The 19,006-nt window shown below is 42.0% G+C and overlaps 1 protein-coding gene across 15 annotated transcripts in view; it reads right to left on the reverse strand.

Moving 5' to 3' along the window:
- KLHL36 (kelch like family member 36) overlaps positions 1 to 19,006 on the reverse strand; it is a 97,777-nt gene that overhangs the window by 42,325 nt on the left and 36,446 nt on the right. The window lies entirely within an intron of this gene.

Raw genomic sequence — 19,006 nt, forward strand, 5'->3', positions numbered from 1 at the left:
ACAGCAGGGACAGGCGTTAACTAACAGGAAAGAGCTTTGCAGAGAGCTTGCAGTGATCTGAGGCTTTGCCTTACTGGTTCAGTGACCACAGCAAACTTTTATTTGACAGCTTGTGGGGGTACTGAGACAACAATCTCAGTCTGGTCTAGAAGCCTGGCAGCAGTGTTGCAAGAAATTCATCTGCACCTGCTGTGGTGTGGGGTTTGGTGCACTGCTCAAGCAAGAGCTCAGCACAGAGGCAAACCAGCTTTCTCAGCCACTTGAAGACATCTCAAAGACAAAGCAGAGCACTTCTGCTGCCTTTGGTGAGCTGGCTCCAGGGATGGAGGAAGCAAAAGCATCACCCCCTCTTTGGTTGCTTTGCTATTCTCAGTCAGCATATGCCTCCTACAGAGTATTTTTCTGAAGACTTTCTAAATCTTTTCTAGATAATTGTCTCCTCCAGGTAACTTCCCCAGGTGAGTCTGTTCCATGCCCTCTTTGACAGCCACTGTTGGGGCCCAGTGCCCTGCATCTGGGGCTGACACCAGCAGTAGCTGGATGGGCTTGTGCCTCCCTTAGAGTTTCTCCTGACTTCTGCAGTGGTTTGAAGCAGGACTCCAAAGTACCCATACAAGCAAACCATCCCATTTTGCCCTTAGTGCAGTTTACAGAACATGTAAGATGCTGTATTCCCTCTTTGAATCACCTCTGTGGTGTACCGGCACATGTGGTCTAATTCTGAGCACAGGAATTATCAGGCTTGCAGTCGCTAGCACAGCAATTGCATGAGCAACATTAGACACACAGGAGAAAAATGAGGAAGAGAAGGAATTACTTATTTGTGATAAGACATCAGCATAAAACCTTATGGCAAAAAATAGCCTAATGAATTATACTAGTAACAGAGAATTAGTGGGGTTTTGTTTTGTTTCCAGCCTCAATTTCATCTTCTTGGGCAGCCTACATAGCAATACCATCTTGCTAATGCTCTGAAGAACGTCGCAGGGAAAAAAACAGGATGAGCTGTACAAAAACATTGCTGCTGGTCTGTCTCACTAGAGCACAGTTGGTCAGTTCTCAAAAACACACCGGGGAGTTCTTGTTTGTACAGTCCTGTTGCTCTAACAACACTGCAACAGCCAAGTTAATCAAGACCCTGCTTGTCGAACCCTCAGTCAACTATACAATTATCTTTGTCACAAAGAATGTCTTGGAAACACACCCAGCCCCGACCCCAGCCCCAGCCCCAGCCCAAGCTGATGAACGTACATCCCAGGTGGCTGCCTAGGAGGTGTTTGGGGCAAAATGTGTTTCAAGAATTCAGTGCTTCCCTCCCTCTCTATTCATCGCTCCCGTAAGAGTAATCTGAATTAGACATTAAATGGCTCTGTTTTTAAAATGTTGATTATACTTTGGCATTACCAAATGGTCTTCATTTTCCTCCAGGGAGTGACTTTATTGGTGTTATGTCAAACCCTTATGTTTGTAATAGGAGCAGCTCAGCTAGTCACAGGGGCTATATGCGCCTGGTGTAACTCAATCTGCTCTGCAGGCTAAAACTTATCTCTGGGGTCTGCTGTTGCTTGGCTGGAAAAGTATTTACCCCACAGTGTTCACATGCATTATCCTGCCTTGGTAATAATTAAGAATGCAAGAAACAATTGACAAAAACTGAGCAGAAGAAAGACTGGCACATGAAGAGTAAAAGCATAAGACCAATTACTCATGGTGCATTTGGGATCTCATGCTTGGCGTATCACAATAACACAACATAAATTGGAAATTGTATCTATTTTAAGACTCCAGGCCTTCTCAGTATCATCCTTCACAGCATATTAGTGTATCTAAATGTCTACAAGTGGCTGATGCTCTGATCAGATATATTAGGGACTCTGTTAGGGACTGTATTTTGCACCCGGAGTGGTAGAGACAAAGAAGGAATTAAGAATCCCTATTTTTTCTGTAACACTTCTCATCAGGCAGCCTCAGAGTGTTTCAGAAAGATTAGCATAAATGAGACCATACTGTTGTTCCTGGAGCACAATACCCTTGTTTAGGAAAGGTTTTGGTTTTTTTTTTTACCATGGAATTGAAGCAAAAATAGCAGCCTATGTATTCCAGGGCCCTGCAGCTCAGCCCCGGGGAGTCAGCCTCTTAACACGTGCATTCCTCACCTTATCAGAGCAATGCTGATAACACTCCATCCTGGGATTGATGCTAATGACCATATGACACATGGGGTATTTTTTTTCATTTTTAATGTATTTTTTTGATAGCCAGGTGCCCTGTTTAGTGTCCATTTAGTATTCAAAGCCTGCTTTTGCCTTATCAGCCCTTTCATCAGGCTTTAAAGACCTGCTGCTGCACAAAGGCTTGTGGGCTGCGTTACAGGAGCCTGCGGTGTCCCTTGTGCTGCAGCTCAGCGGGGACTTTGCCGTATGTCGAGGCTTGAGGCCGGGGAGAGTCTGCTCCGCTCCGACAAAGCGAGAGCGAGATGTGAGCGGCAGCGACAGCACGCTGGGGGCTGTGTCTGGCAAGGAACAGATTGAAACGGTTCAATGGCTGCTTTATATTTGGCATCGCCAAAGGATTTTCTATTCCTCTACATTACAAGAGCAGCAGATATGAGGCAGCACCCACTTTTAGCAGGGAGGGAGCAACAGAGCTGAGCAAAATATCCTCCAAAATCTTCTTGATTAATACAGGGAGTCAGAGATGGCAGATGACTTCATTTTAGCAGGCCCAGATCGGGGGGCCTTTTATGCAGTGCAGTCAGACGGTTGCTAAGGGATGGGTGAATGGGTGACCCCCCCAAGACTTATTTAGGAGGCCATGGTAGCCATCAGGGAGAAAATGCTCGGTACCAGGGGCGAAGTTGTGGCTTGAGCATGAGAGATGGCGAGGCTGCTCTGAGTCATCACAGGCTGCAACACGTGAACAGCAAATTCTCACTCCAAGGAGCGAGTGGGCTTTTGCAGAATAGAAAATAGCTGAACCAGGCAACCCTGGCTGCACCAACCAGCCATGGAAACCGACGGCGTCTTCTGTGTGTGTTTTTATAGACTGCTGTCCCAAAGAGTACATAATGCCAGATTACTGGCTGGTGTTAAGTAGGCTCTGCTGTACAGACCCCTGGGGTGATCTAATCTCTCCAGCTTGAATTGTTGCAGTTATTTGGTAACAAGGCACTGGAGGAGCTGCAGAGAGGGTTGAAGGGGAGATGCAAGATACTTTGTGCATTACAGTGCGAGTCTAGCTCAGTTCAGTGCTCCACGCCACAGCACAAAAAGGGACATTGTTTAATCGCCGTCAATACATGAGCTATAAACTCTGTTCCAGGCGTGACGACAGCAGCTCATTTTCTTGCCTCGTCCCCGGCGGACACGCTTCCGCTTACTCCTGGCACTGCATCTCTTACAGTCCTGGTGCTGCCGGGGGGGGGGCTGGAAGGAGGGAACCAGGGGATCTCTTACAATTTTCCCCAGACTGGAGCCATGGGCTTGTGGAAGTAGAATACATCACGTACTGAGCTATGAAGTGAGACCTCCTCCACCTCCAAATCTCACACTTCTGGGACCTCTCTGGTGTATAATGGGGGCAGGGTGTTAATGCAGTCCTCATCTAAGGCTCGGCTTTATGGCCCAGTGAGGCAAAACTTTATGGGCGATGCTTTAAGTGCTGCGTATTGCTGGGTGGGAACAAGCGCAATAAAAGACCATTCACAGCCCCCTCAGGCCTTAATCCCCGGAGTGGTACAGTCTTTCCTAGTGTGATTTGCACCTATGCTGGCGATCCATCTGCTAAAAACACGGTCTCTTCAGCTTTCACAGACATCTGTTTCTGGCCCAGAGTAGCTCACTTTGCTCATCTTACAATGACGGATTGATTTGTGTAAGTTTATCAGGGCTGGGAAACAACGAGAAACCTTATAAGATATTTCACCTCTCTCCCTCCTTCCCCCATCAAAATGTCCAATAAGGTTTTTCATTAACCTTAAGACATCTTCAGAATGAAAGCGCATTTCCATGTAAATGCAGCTGAAGGGAAACAAACAGCATCTGTTCTGCAAATATTAAATGCAGGCAGATGAATAGACTTATCTCCTTTATCATGATTAGCCACATTTCTGCCTTGTAATTTTGGCCTATCACTCAACAGAAACTGTAATCAGGATGTAATACATCCTATTGGCAAATTACAGCAATGCAGCTGTTCAAGGCAGCAGCTGAACCCTTCGGCAATTTAAACTAGGTTTTATTACACCCAGGGCAAGACTCCAGTAAGTGTATTAGTGACATGATTTTAAAATAATAAGAGTTGAGCTGTAGCACTGAAGTTAATTCTGACGTCGGTTTTGATGCGGGGAAGTGTTTTGCCAAAATCAGAAATCAAACAGGTCTCAGGGGTGTCTGCAGCGGAGTCAGAGCTCAGAGCAAAGGAGCTGTGGTGAGATCACCCCTATGGGAAGGTGTGAATGCTGCCTTCTCATGATGATTTCTCAGTTACTATGCACCAAGAAAAGTTTCATGTGAGGAAATTTATATAAAAGCTGACTGACTACAGAATACAGGGCTCAGAAAAGACTTAAAGCTGTGACAACGCCTGAATTTTCAGCTCTCTTCCATCTAGAACGTAACAATGAAGGGTGTGTTACCATACCAAGGAGCAGGAAAGTGTATTTAACTTAAAATTACAATGTTTCAATGTTGCCAAGTTCCAAACCAAAACAAAAACAACAGCTGTCACAACACTTGAAAGCAGAAACCCTGCGAAACCCCCTGAAGTCCTATGCAAAAATTACTAGCATTTTTTCAGAAAAAGGATCATAACTCTTTATCGTAAAATGGTATTAATGTTATAAAGCGACAAATTATTCTGTTATCTGTAGCCTATTAAAAGCATTTGAAAATAACTAGTAAGAATGGAGAGAAGCACTATACTCTCTTCTAGATGAAAAGTGACTCTTGTCTATTTTGCAATGAAAGGCTTTCAGTGTGCATATTAATGTATCGGTGTTCACTGTACTACCTAGACAAGCAGCTGTTTTCAATATCCTTGTGTTGGCTGTCATCAGATACCACACGCTGTTTGAAAATGTTTTGACTTTTTTTTTTTCCTCCAACAACTTCAGTTCAGGTGTAATTACAGGGTTAATGGGAAATATTTCAGACAGAATCACAAAACATTTTTAAAGTCAGAAATAAGCACTTCCTTTCTCTTTAAAGCTGTTTTCCAGGAAGCATTTTGCATCTAGCTGTATCTTCCTTTTAACACACTTAGGCAAACTTTCTGGAGAATCCTTAAGCTTCCAGAATTGCACTGCACTGGGTTAATATGGATGCAATTATGGAGTGATGTGATAGAGAATCTCAACAACGATCCACACACAGCAGTGTATCTTGTATCAGAGCCGTAAATCAGAAACACTACAAAATTTATTACCTTTATCTTCCTTATTTAAAAGCTAGAACCTGTCAGATGAAACCATAAATCTGCTAGATGGCTCTCCTTGCATCAAGCCTCTTAATGTTCCAGTTCATGTTTGTTTCTGAAAACTCTCTGCCAACATTTCATTTTCCTCTCATACTGATACTTAATGCCTTAAGTGCTTGGAAAGATAAACACTGGCTTTAAGCAGTACAATCTCATGATCAGTTTATCTAAGGATTATTACACGAGTGCACGGAGGAGTCAGTCATAAATTGAGCACATTTTTGCCCTAGCTGGTGACAAAATTGCAGTGAATGGGATGGCACATTCCAAAAATCACGGACCTGAGACACAGAGGAGATTCAACAATTTTATCCAAATAACAAAACCTACTGCGATGGGGCATCAGACTATGCAAATGTGAACCATGCTCCCTGGTGCTGGGGGTGAAGAGAGAAGCTGACGTTTTGCCAGGGGCTGAACTGGTATCTTGTAGCTGAGTGCAGCATGACAGAACAAGAATCAGTGGCTCAGGGCTGAAGACAGACAAATTGAAACAGCAAACTAGACATGCATTTTTATAAGGGAAGGTGATTAAGCTCTGGGAGAGACAGTCAAGGCAATTGATTGATTCACCATTTTTGCTACCACGCAAAGCAAGAATGTGCTTTTTCTGGAATAGATGTTTGAAGAAAACACCAATTATTGGGCTCAACAAACAGGGGAAATTCAATTGCTGCTGCGCACAGATGATTAGATTTGATCTTATCTCTTTTTCTGAACTTCGAGCGCTTTACTGTCTCAAGTACAGTAATACAAGAACTGATTCAAAATGCATTTTCTCTGAACTCAGATGCATTTGCAGTCACAGGGCATAAATGAGCCAGCTCTACCCTAGACTGAGCGAATGGACAGAGAAAACAGCTGAAATAGTCATGTCTTAAAGTGTTACAGCTGGATCCAAAGACAAAACTCGCCTCTCATAGCCATAAGGTTCTCAGCCTTAGATAAGGATACACAAGCCTTTGTTTGCAATAGTGCTTTTTTTTCCTTTTGGCACCATTTTGAATAGATTAAGTTGTCTGAAGTAGGGTTTATGACTTATGCCAAACGCTACTTTCAGCACAGCCAGAAAAGCTGAAGCCTTCCAGTGGGAAAAGAATTTAAGAATTGGTGTGGAATAAAATTAAACCAGCACAAGCTCATCCTCTTAAATGTAAACCAGGCAATAAACCAAGAAAGTTTGGCTTTAGTGCACGTTGGCCTGAAATTTAAAAAGGAGTCTACATGATGTGCTGGGGAATAGCTCCAATAGAAATGTAAGGGCAGATTAAAACAAGGTATGGAACTAGTCGGTCACTGGCCCCCAGCCACCTGCTCTGCTCTCCTGGCAAACGCTGCCACCCCAGACAACTGCCTCTAATCTGCTTGCAGATCACTGAGTTTTCCTCTCAGCAGATTAGCAGAAACTAGAAGTCTCTGAGCAGAATAAACAGCAAGAACACAAAAAGCCTTCCCTTAACCCAGAGGTGCAAAACGGAGCAGCAATCCCAAATAGTGTCTGTGGACGTGGGTACAGAGGTTCTGGTTATAATCTTGCTATGGACACCATAAAGTAGGACCCTTCACTCAAAACAGGAGGGCACAATGCTCAAAAACTGAAGTCAAAGCAGTGAAATGTGTGCTCAAGTTTCTGTCTTTTCCGTTCGAGCATTTAAACTGCTCCCAGTAAGTCAATCTCACTGTTTGCAGACTGAATGAGTGTCCCTTACCAATCCCTTACGCAGCGTATGAGGAAAGGGGAGGAGGTTGCTCACTGGTTATTTTGCATAACGAATCCTGTGCAAAATTATTATGATTAAATCTTAAACTAAGGTCAGAAGAGTCCTGTTAGGGCAACTGCCAATTAATTCTTGCTCTGTTAATGCAACCGTGCCTAATATTAATGCACAGATTACAGGTTTTCATTCTGAAAGGGTATTTTTTTGGCAAGTTCTAAAATCTGGTTAGTGAAGAAAACCCATGTTCTGAGTTTACCAGCTTGCAAACACCCCACACAGGGCAAAATTCTCCTGGGGTTTAGCTTTATTGGAAACGTAAAACACAACAAAACAGCTTTCACTGTAAACTTCCTTTCCAAGCTTAACTCTTCCCAAGGTTGCTCCCTGGTGACACTTCCATGCCAGTTTGCAATTTTTCTCTTTTATTTGGTTGCAACTTGTAAAACCAATCTGCAAGTGTGATCCAGCAATAATTATATTGTTCCGTTATGCAGGGTTCAGTATTTGAATCGAGGACAGCTCTGCCTTTACGAGCAGGTTGTCAGAATTACTGCCCAGTTACAAGTTATCTTCTCAATATACACAAATAATTCTTCTGGATTCACATTTTACTACATTATTTATACCAAGAGCTGTCAAAGCAAGAACAGACTTGAGTCCTTCCTGAAAACTGGAACTAATTTCAGTTTGGGAATACATTTTCCTAATGAAAAACACGTTAGAGGCAAGGATGTTTTCGAAGCCACTGGTTCTGGCATGTTACACTTTGAAACTAAAGATAAGTTTTTTTCTAAAAAGATTCCATAAGATTCACACATTCTTGGGAAAACAAAAGATCTTTTTGTATGTGTGTGAAAATGGACCCATTTCTGGACCAAGAAATCCAAGCTAACAAACAAATCTCCAATGGCGATAGATCATTTGGGGACTTCTTTACAATGTAGGTTCTTGGACCATTCATAGCAGTGATTTTTGAAATTCTTTGCTTTTGAAAGGTTCTTTGTGAGGGAAATGTGGTTTAGATTGAATCAGGGATATGGGAGCTGGAATAGTAACAGGGTCCACTTTCTCATTAAACAGAGTACTTTTCATCTTACAAGCATGACAGACCAATATAAATCACAGGTAGGTCTGAAATTCAGTATTTGAATCCACAGCCAGCTTTGACCTTCCACTCTATTTCAAGCAAAGGGAGAAGGCACATCCACAATTTCAGATCCAATTCAGAAACACTGAATGTTAAGAGGGGACCGGAGAGCTCCTGCTTCAGCAGCCTGGTGTATGAGATCAATCAGTGCATGAGATGGATTCAGGAGAAATCTCCGTGGAGTCCTGAAAATACTTGAGAGACCTGAGAGTACTCCAGCTCTCCCAGGGAGCTCCAGTATTTTCCAGGACAGAACTGGTGAACTCTTATCTGTCTGCTCGCGCACTTCCAGCTTCCCTGTGGACACCCTGTAGGTTGCTGCAGTGATTAACGAATGTACTTCCACAATTCCTTTGTGCAAGTAAGCTACAGCAATGTCTGCTATCCTTGTGTCATCTGACACAAGCTCTGTTTGTTACCCAATAATTGAAATATGTACCTCACTGTCCTCTTCTACGGAACAACAATCCTTTTCACTTCACCAGGCTTTCTGAGCAGATTATGTTTCAAGTCACAAACGTGGTGTGCTAAAAGCATCACCAAAGGAAATGTCTTATAAATAGTCATAGGGTACTGTGTTACCATCTCATTCTTTCAGAGAGGAAGATGATGTTCCTTTCAGCAATGAAGTACAGAAGAAATGAAAAAGACCTTTTGTTACAAGTCATCTGGTCCTTCTCTCTGTTCCCGTTGATTAAATGGATAGGAAAAAACAGGCTCAGAACTGTGATTATTTTTTTAATTGTGCATTCATAGTTTTATGTTGGATTCAACTACATGAATTATTACTGAGCTACATCTGTTAAAGAACACTGTCCAGGTAAAATCAGCATCTACTGGCTCCTGCTCAGCTGAAATCCATAGGCTGTTTGCCATCAGTTTTTATAGGGCCAGATACAGGGATATTGCTGTAACGTGGAAGGGTAAAAAATTTGGACAGGCAGACAAACAGATACAATGTGTCTGTGTAAACTGAAGCCAAAGCTTCTCAGCCTCAAGCAAGACTGTGTTCTTAATTAAGCACAAAAAAGAAGGATAATTTGATTCAGAAGTAACATTATCTTTCCTCTAGCTCCTCTCACACCAGAAGGTACATTTGGTTTCACCATATTAAATCAATCGCACAGAGCATCAAGCATACATCTGCGATGCTGCAGAGCTTCTCCACTATGCTGGTTAAAAACGAGATCAGATTAATCTAGAGCACAGGGCCAGGTGTCCTGGACTAGTTTTCAAGCAGTGAGTGCTACAGAAAAGATGGCTGGAGGTTGGGCATCATGCTGGGTATCTGTTAAATTTAAATGGTGTTTCTCAGCAAGACCACCAAGCCAAGATGTTCTACTTTATGAGCTCAGGAAGAAACAATCACTAAAAGGAATGTATTATAGTCCCCTGACTTTGACAGCTTCATTGCTGCAGCATGGTTGCATTTTTATGCCTTCCTTTCAGTGTGACAGCTTCATACCGACTTACAAGGAGCAGCTTAACACCGACAACGGGTCACCTCCACTGGTGTGATTCCTCTAGTAGCTGTAATCTCCTCTTTGATGTAGTTCCTTGGAAAGTATTCTACACAATGAAACAGTTTTTCAGGATAACTTAAGAATGTACAAGTGATAAAGATGTTGTTTGTTTTTTAGTCATCAATCTTTGCAAGGCCTATAAGAAAGGCTTTAAAGAGCAGCAATATTTTCTGTATTTGTTTACTACCCAGTGATAAGGGAGAAGACGTACAGAGTTCCTGCTCTTCCATCCCACATGGACATCACAGTGCAGCAGAGGACAAATGATGGCACAGACTGCATCACCTAAATAGTTTTTATTTCCTTTTGCTCACCCATGGATCAGCAGAGAGAGGTAGCTGGATTCAGAGGACACAATCAGGGCATCTAAATTAGCATTTAACTTTTCTCTAACTTCAGTGCTTGGGATGATCTGTTTGGACATTGATAAGGTTAGGGATCAGTTAATTTCCCCAAACTGCTGAAGACACATAAAACCCAAAGTTCTCAACACAGTTCATCACAATAAAACAATCATTCCCTTCAGGAGCAACAAGCAATACGCAATTTTATCAGAGACTTGAGTTATCTTCTGTCCCAAATTCCAGATTAACTTTGAGCAATTAGCAGGGATGTCCTTAGTGGCCATTCACTCAGTTGTTCTCTCCCTTCACAGCACAAAACCAGTGAGAAAACGATACAGATGGGTGATGGCAGCAGCATCCGTACACACACAGATCATAAAAGCAAGCCAAACTCTCAGAAGCGCACCCTCTTCAGCATCACCGTAGCAGACAAGCGTTGCCCTGGGACTCCAGCTGCCCAGTATATGCAGACATTGCTGCCAGCTCACCTTGAATATCTTCTAAGTGCCAAGGCAAGCATTCCACCGTTAGTATGACTAATCTACAGCAGCCTGGATTTTAAAGGGAAGCTCCCACACCGCACTGAAGGAAGATGGTGACTACATAATCAGAAATTTGTCTCTAGGAGTTTGTAGCTGACGTGTTATATTGTAAATGAGATGGTTGGGATTAGGCTGGGTGGAGCAGGTCTAGGGCTGAACTGCTGACTGGGGGCTAGATCACAAATTCCTTGGTGGAGGGACTGCTTTTCCATGGCTGTACAACTCTTTAAACCACATCGGCCTTTGTTCATGAGTGGACTTTGAGGTGCTGCCGCAACTGATGCATGGAAGCTTTTCCAGTGGAAAACGCAGCAATAGTTACACATAAGCCAGCCTGACGAAGGAATGAAATGTGTTCAGAAAAAATAACTGACCCCAAAAGCATCACCAAAGGTGATGAAGCAGAAGGTGAAAGGGAGGTTGGTTTTGAAGAGAAAACGTTCACAAGGCTTTTGGAAACAGAGGTGCATAGAGGAGACTATTTGACATTTACTAGAATATTATTAGTGAGAAAATTAATTCAATAGCCACAATTCTCTATGTGTCCAACACCCTGGGAAATTTGACGTTAACATTTACGAACAGGCATGCATTTTCTCCCTCACTGAAGTATTTTCCCTCTTCTATTTTCAGACCACTCTGGAGTGCTCAGATAACCCAACTCCGTAACTCAATCGCAGCAGGAAACTATTTAATAAGAATCTTTTTAAGATAAATCTTTTCTACAAAGGTGGAAATGAGGCAATACCCTACAGTCTTTTTCAAAAGAAACAGCATCAGAGAAGTTAGATGTGGAAAAATCTTTTTTGATCATCCTAGCCCCTCTCTCATTACTGGAGCATACAGGACTCCAGACTGTCTGCCCAGAACACAAGTGACAGAGGTGCAGCTGTGGTGTGTGATATACGATTATGGCAATCACTGAGACTCATCTGGAGACCCCTGAATTTCATTATTCTGTTCCACATCATTGCCACTGACCCTGTAATGTCCTTGCACCTACTCAGATCTGTCTGAGGGTGGTTTCGAGTTATTTTCATTGTTGAAGGGCCACAACAAGAGCTGGGGCTTGTGTTACAGCTGTTATGTTTGCCTTTCTGCACCTCACGATGGTAATAGCAAGGGCAGGTAACAGAGGAACCTGCTTTGTCTGCTCTGGTTTAACAAAAAATCCTCTCTACTGGTGTATCCTCATGTGTCCAAATATACTTATTTCTTGAGCGGGCCCGACTGTAATATAATTTGCCAATCTGACACAAGAGTTCAGTTTATTGCTGGTTCCTGAAAAGCCCCTGGGTTGAAGGCTGTGTCTTGTTCTGGCAGAATCAAATAGTTTAATTTTGCTCAGCCACAGGCAATGGTAGTTGTGCTCGACTTCTCCAGCTGACTGAGTTAGCATTTTCTGGCCCCATATCTTGCTGTGAACTGAACCAGCAATGGGACTGTGCATGTGTCAGACAGTTTGCAATGTCTGTACTGGTATAGGTTTGCATTTTATTTCGTACTATGGAGAATTGCCCTTGCCTATGTAAGGCATTTTGGTAGTTGAGTTGTTTATTTGCTATCTTCATCTTATAATATGCTGAGCACATTCTCTCCAGCCTTCAGAATTTCTTTTCTTAAAAGTCAAGAAGAAACATTTTGACACTTCCCCTCAGCAGGTGTTTCTGGCCAGGTATTTCTGGCCCTTGAGTGACATTAGCATCCCACTCGTGTGCGTATGTGCCTGTGGAAAGCCAAGCATGCTAGGCTCTCCCGAGACCTGCTTTCGCTCTCCTCCTTTCTTCAGCTGTGACTTACACCACAGAGAAACATCACTCCCCTGTCAGATTAGCAATCCTCAAACAGAAAATCTTCAGGCTTTGGACGTCACTTTACAAGCAGGAAAGTCAACAAAGTGAAAAATGTGCAAGGTCTCATGTACTGTCCAACAGCCCAAATTGCCAGAAAACAGGAACTGAAAATCTTTTCAGTTTATTCATTAATCCCTCTCTCTCTCCCCCACACACCCACAAGGTAACATACATTCTATTTTGTTTTGACTGTATTTCAAACGATGAAAGTTTTTAAACATAGCCACAGTGTCAGAAAACACCCGTTGTTGAATGAACTTACCACTACTGTCTCAAAGTGTGCAGCAAAAGGCAAAACCTTTGATCAGGCAGGGTGTAAACACACCGACGCGCACATGATACTTCGTTCAGAGGTACTGCCTTATGTTTGCACAGTGTAAGGTGAGCCACTTCTGGCTGCTGTATTTCCCAACCCTGCAGCTGATACCTTTTCCAAGTTCAATGAAAGTTGTGTTACGCCACAGGACAAACCAAACAACCGATTCTGGTTTTTTATTCTCCTTGCAAGTGCACTTGCAGCAACTTTTTGTTTTGCATCAAACCCTCACGGGATCCTGCAAGCTGTTGTCTTTTATGACGTGCTCTGGTCTCACATTTCAACCAGTTGAAAAATAATCCGAGAGCTTGGTCCTTCCCCAGCTTTTGTTGTGGTAGGCAGTCACCTTTCCTCAGGCACACAGGAAACCATTAGTTGTGTCTTTATCTTCAGACACTAGGCACTTCCCTATCTGTTAAGAGTTTTCCAGAGTTCCACTCGGTGCTAATAAATCAGGGACAAGGTCTGCAGGAAATAAAAACCCTAACATTTTGCACCATCCACTTAAAAATGATCTAGAGCCTTGGCAGAAGGGTAAGATAAGCCATTTTGGTTTGTATTTTTTCTGCACATTACAATGAGGCCAAGAGGCATTTGATGTGTCTCTAAAGTGATCTGCACTGATGAACCGCTGCTGAGATAAAGATTGACTCCCTGAAAGACATCAATGATGAAGGAGGGCAAAGATGAAGAAGCACTGGGCAGGGAGAATACAAGGGAGCAACTAAAACCCATGGATATGGCAAGTGAGACACTGCCAGCATTGGGCTGTCTGTCACCCTGCCTTTTTACCTTTTTGGTGTGATGAGTATTAGCTAGATTTTTTTCAGATGATACTTCACAGAAACAGACAAAAAGTAAATCAACACAATTAGCTTCCTCATCACTACAACATCCTGCATTCCCCACTCCCGCTGTTGTGGCTGACTGACCTCAGGGGCATAAACATGAATTTGAATTCCAGGATGCCCAGACAAGAGAATCCTCCATGCTTATCCTTTTCCAACTCAACTTCCTGGCATGATGCTATGCTGTGGTTTGAGAATAGATGGTCACAAGCTACAAAAAAGGAAATTCTGATCAAATCCAAGGGGAAACAAATGTTCACAAAAAAAGTGGTGAAGCACTAGAAGAGGGATCCAGAGAGGCTGTGGAATCTCAGTTCTTGCAGAATTTCAAAATCTGTGAGGACAAGGTCTTCCACAACCTGATCTAACTCAAAAATTAGCTCTGCTTTGAGCAGGAGTGTGGAACGCATGGCCTGCAGAGGTCCCTTCTAACTTCAGTTTCTCCATAAGGCCATAATTCCAAATTTGCTTTATTCTGAAGTGAAAAAAAACCCAACACAAAAAGTTGTGATGCTTCTAGAAAAGCAAATTATTTTTTTACAAACACAAACTGCTTTGTGCTCATTTCGATTCAAGACTTGTACATGTGCAAGAAGCTGTAGAAATTGTGTCTAAACAGTGACACATTTCTTTTATTGTTATTTCTTTAGAAAGTAATAAATTAAAAAAAATAAACAATTCAGCTTGTCTTTTTTAAAATTTTTAAATTTTTTTTTAATTTCTTTTCTTCAGAGTTACATTGAATTGACGCATTCCTGGAGGTTTTCATTTTGCAAAAGCAGCATGTTCCAAGGAATTTGTGCCCCATAGGAAAATTATCTACTTGCATCCGGTAATTGTTCTATTTTTCACTTTGAAAAGACCTCAGTTTGATCAGTTCAGCTTTCCTATGCTGGTTTACATTTACTTCCAACAGGAAGACATGTCTGTCAACAACTGAGTATTCTGCTAGTAATTGGAAACCTGATCCAACATGCAATATATTTTTCTTTTTCTAGCACATTGCAAGAATGGAAAAAGGGCATTTTGGACAAATTAGAAGAATTAATATGAATGTGTTTCACATACTAGGCATTGTTGAATTGCCATGGCAATTATCTCCATGGAGATTTCTAAAATACCAGTTCCTGGGTACAATGGTAAATGTTTCCACTGTTGATCAGAGACTTATCTGGAGACCCCCGAATTTGTCAGTAATATGTGTATCTTAGGGGCCCTGGGTTTCAAAGAAAGTAGATTTAGCTTGGATGCAGTTGTTCAAAGTTCAGTTTAATTCACTTTCACTGTTTTCACTCAGCATGAAAATTTCAGTTATTCCATTTACTTTAGTCAAAAGAAGATGACAAGAAATGGGGTGGCTCAGAATTCCCGCAGCTGTATTTAGTGTAAATATATAAAAAAAATACTGAAGACCAAGAATGTATAAAAACTGTATAAAACACAGACTTTGAAATTGTAATTTGCAGACACCTGAGATTCCAAGGACTACTTCTAAGGGATCCATGAAACACTACTAAGAAAAACAATCTTGTTGTTTGAAGGCTTGGTTCAGGGACCATACAGCTAATAGAAAGCCTACAGCTCAACAAATAGCTGAAAACCTCTTCATGGAATAGATTTGCAGCTAAGTATGTGAGTAGTGTATGTCTCATTTCTGTGAACAATGACTTATTTCACAACAATCAGTCAAGGAGGGAGTCACACCAGTGTGGGAAGAAGCCAGCTCCTATTCTATTTTTGCTGCTGCCAGTAAGCTATTGTCTGACCTGGGGCATGTTGCTTCCCTTTTCTGTGCCTCTGTCCCTCCCCAGCCTCCCTGAGTCTTGCCTTTCCCAATATAATTTTTCCAGGCTAGGGGGTTGCATCTTATTGTGTATTTATATAAGGCTTAACACAACAGAGCCTCACTCCTGACTAGAATCTTAACCGCTTGAACGTTTCTGTAATCTTTCCTATCACAATAATCCTATCCAGTTGTTTTGCTTAAAAAAAGAAACAAATCTTAATAGGGATTATTTACATGCCCAGGTAGCATTATCTTTTTTTTTTTTTTTTTTTCCCCTGCCTCTCTGATTTTGCTTTTGTACCAGGAATGCATCCACTCTAGGAGTTCTGCAATTTTTGTGGACCCCAAGAAATGGAACTAGCATCTTTCCTTACACGCTTTCATTCTGTTTGCTTTCAGAGAGGTTTTTTTATTAAAAAAAGAGTGAGCAATAATAACTATCTGACTGGAGACTTTGCCTGGCAGCAGAACAAAACAGCCTGCGTGGTTCAGAGCATCCGTGCTCCGACATGGGAAAGTCCTGTCTCTGTGGGTTTGTTGCAGAGGGTAAGGCCCTGGGGCTGTGTTATTCTGTGCGCTATGTATACAAGCGTGCAAGAAAACAATGAGAATTATCACTAATGAATTAATGACCGTTTTCCCCTTTCAGCACACATTATATTTAACAGCTATAAAGACAAAACAGCTGTACCAAAGGGTGAATAACGCCATAGTTCAGAAAGGCCTCTGTCCCTAAATACATCAGTCAGAGCCTTCAGATTTGTAACGCTGTAAACATCCCGGTGCACTCTGTCGGGGATGACCTGCAGGAGAGCTACAACAAACTGCTTCGATACTCTACGGCTCACGACCGACTGAGCTCACTGTGAAATGACTCCTTCTGGGAAGCCTCTCCCTTGTTTACTGCAATTCCTTATTTTCTGGAAGAGACTGCAGGATGATTCTGGCTATTGAGAATGTGACCTCAGACGTCTTAATTATTATTTCTATAACCAGGAGGATTTAGCAGCAGGGTCAAGCGGCCACAAAGAAATGTCCCCAGTTAGTGTGAAATGTTCACCTGGCACCTGTGTCACACCAGCAAGTTTACTCCTATGAGTCAAAGTACCCAAATGGAAATGGGTGATAAAAGTTAGTTACACAATAACGCCTCACAGAGAAAAGGTGTTTTGATGAAATACTGAAAAGAAATGCATGGATGACTTTAGGCCAAAAAGAAAAAAAAAAAAAAAGAAAAAAAAAATCCAGAAAAACTCAAGCAAATTTCCAATTGGGTATTAATTCTTTTTCTCAATAGGAACTCAGTTTGGAATGGCTATGTGCTTTACGTGAAAGTAAAATTTATTTCCTTCAACTCAGGTCCTATTAGCCAAAGGAATTTATTAAATTAATCACCTTGATTTGCTAAGCTTTTCCTTGCTGCAACGAAGTATTTAAACTACTTCAGGTTTGACTGCTTCAGTCGTTTACTACCAGCAAATGTTCGGCAGGGGCCAGCTTAGGAAATCTTCATGTGATGGACTGGGGAGGAACAGCTCTCCTTTCCAGCCACAGCTGGAATGTGTCACAGCTGCTTTCTCATCTGGCAATATCTCGTTGAACTCCTAAGCCTTTCCAGTGCTTAAGGAAGAATTCTTTGCAGTGATTTGCCCCTGCAGCTTTGCTCACTTCCCTGATGAAAGGACCAGGAGAAATGGCTGCCCTGATCTTCTCAGGGTGCCTCTGGAAAAAGCACTGTTTCTTTTTTCAAGTGTCTTCCCACGCTTCTGGACTGGGGCCCTGGTTCTGTGATCATTAATACCAGACCTCTGCGCTGCTGATCTGCCAGAAATACATATTTGATGTGGATCAGACACCGGCACATGATTGTATTGCTGGTGAAGTAGCTGGAGTGCTGAACACTGTGTTTATGCTAATTTCCCCCTGCCTAGAAGAGGGCAGACTACTTTTGATAGTCAAAACATTGGAGCAGTAGCTGCAGAAGATGCCTCATCTAGAAGTGAGACTTCTGGCCCAACGTAAACCTGTTATTATTTTTTAATACATTTGAATGGGCAAGTTTGCTTACTCTGGAGCAGTGCTCTGCGTGATGTGATTACGTGTCATGACTTTTCTGATCCAACACAAGGAGCCCTTAAGCTGGATTTGTTGTATTGTTGAATCATGACCTCAGGGATTTGTAAGAGAAATGAGCTGCAGCCAAGTGCCAAACGTTTTAAGGCAAGTTACAAGCAGAATCTTAGCTATACTGAAGTCAACAGTAAAACTCTGTATTCTTTTTTTGGGACAAAAGCACTTGATAGCTGAAACATGAACTTTCTGTAGGAACATATGGACCAGGTTCAGCGTGGCTTGAATTTCTGGCTTGAGTCTCCAAGGGGATGAATATTTAGCTCTCTCAGTGATGGAGAGCCCACCCCACCCTTCATCTGGGACGGGGGCTGGAGCAGACTCATACTGGGATCCTGAGCATCCTAAACATTTTCCCACTCACCTTCTTCACTGACAAAGCCACTCTGCAGTATTTCTGCCCCACTACTGCAATTTATGGCTTCCATGTTTACCCTGACTCGAGCATTAGCTAGGGAACAGTAAAATGATCTTTACTTTGGAGAAGGTGTTTAAGCCTCGCTATCTCTCATAGATGTCTTTCCAGCCAGTGACTAAGTAGTCTGAGCTGGATAAAAACCATTTCTCCCCTGTGTCTCTCAGATTCTTTTCCTAGACATTTTGAAAAGCCCAAGATCCATTTACTGCAGAATGGAAATATTTTGGAAGAGAAAATATAATGTGGCTTATATATAACTGCAGAATGTGGAAAGTACCCCCACTCAGATCCAATCACAGCTTTCAAAAACACAAACATCCTTAGCAAATTTTCCAGCTGAGTTACTTCTTAATGTTACTTTGATTAAAACACAGATTTTCTTTCAACCAATAAAAGATCTTGAGCTAGAAAATGCTTTGCATTAGTAGAGTGTACTCGTTCACTCAAAGACAAGTTAATTACAGAATACAGCGTAGAAAACCTTTGCCGACTTGAAGGAGACTTTTACAAAAAGAAGAAAAAAAAAAGAATAGGTGTTGTCTTTTTAAACTAAATTGCTTGTTACAGGGGATGGTACTTTATTCAACATGAAACAAAGCTTAAGATGAAATGAGGAAGTAAAAGAGAAAACAACACTGAGAAGACACTGGGAGAAAAAGAAGAAGAAACACACTAAGCAAAATTAAAAGACAACAATGAGTATTTTTTACTGTATTCTTCAAAAGGGTCCAGGGGGACTATGGTAACATCGAGAGATGCAAGAAGGAAGAGGACAGAACTGAATTGTGCTTAGTACTCTGCTGGTTTAAGGGAATTTCTGCTAAAGTTGCAGCAACTAAGTCAGAGCTGGGCTCTGATTTATACCAAGAAAAGGAAGTTCTTAACCAAAACAACTCTATGCAGCTA

Source organism: Falco biarmicus, chromosome 15 (genome assembly GCF_023638135.1).
Source record: "Falco biarmicus isolate bFalBia1 chromosome 15, bFalBia1.pri, whole genome shotgun sequence".
Classification (NCBI taxonomy): Eukaryota; Metazoa; Chordata; class Aves; order Falconiformes; family Falconidae; genus Falco; species Falco biarmicus.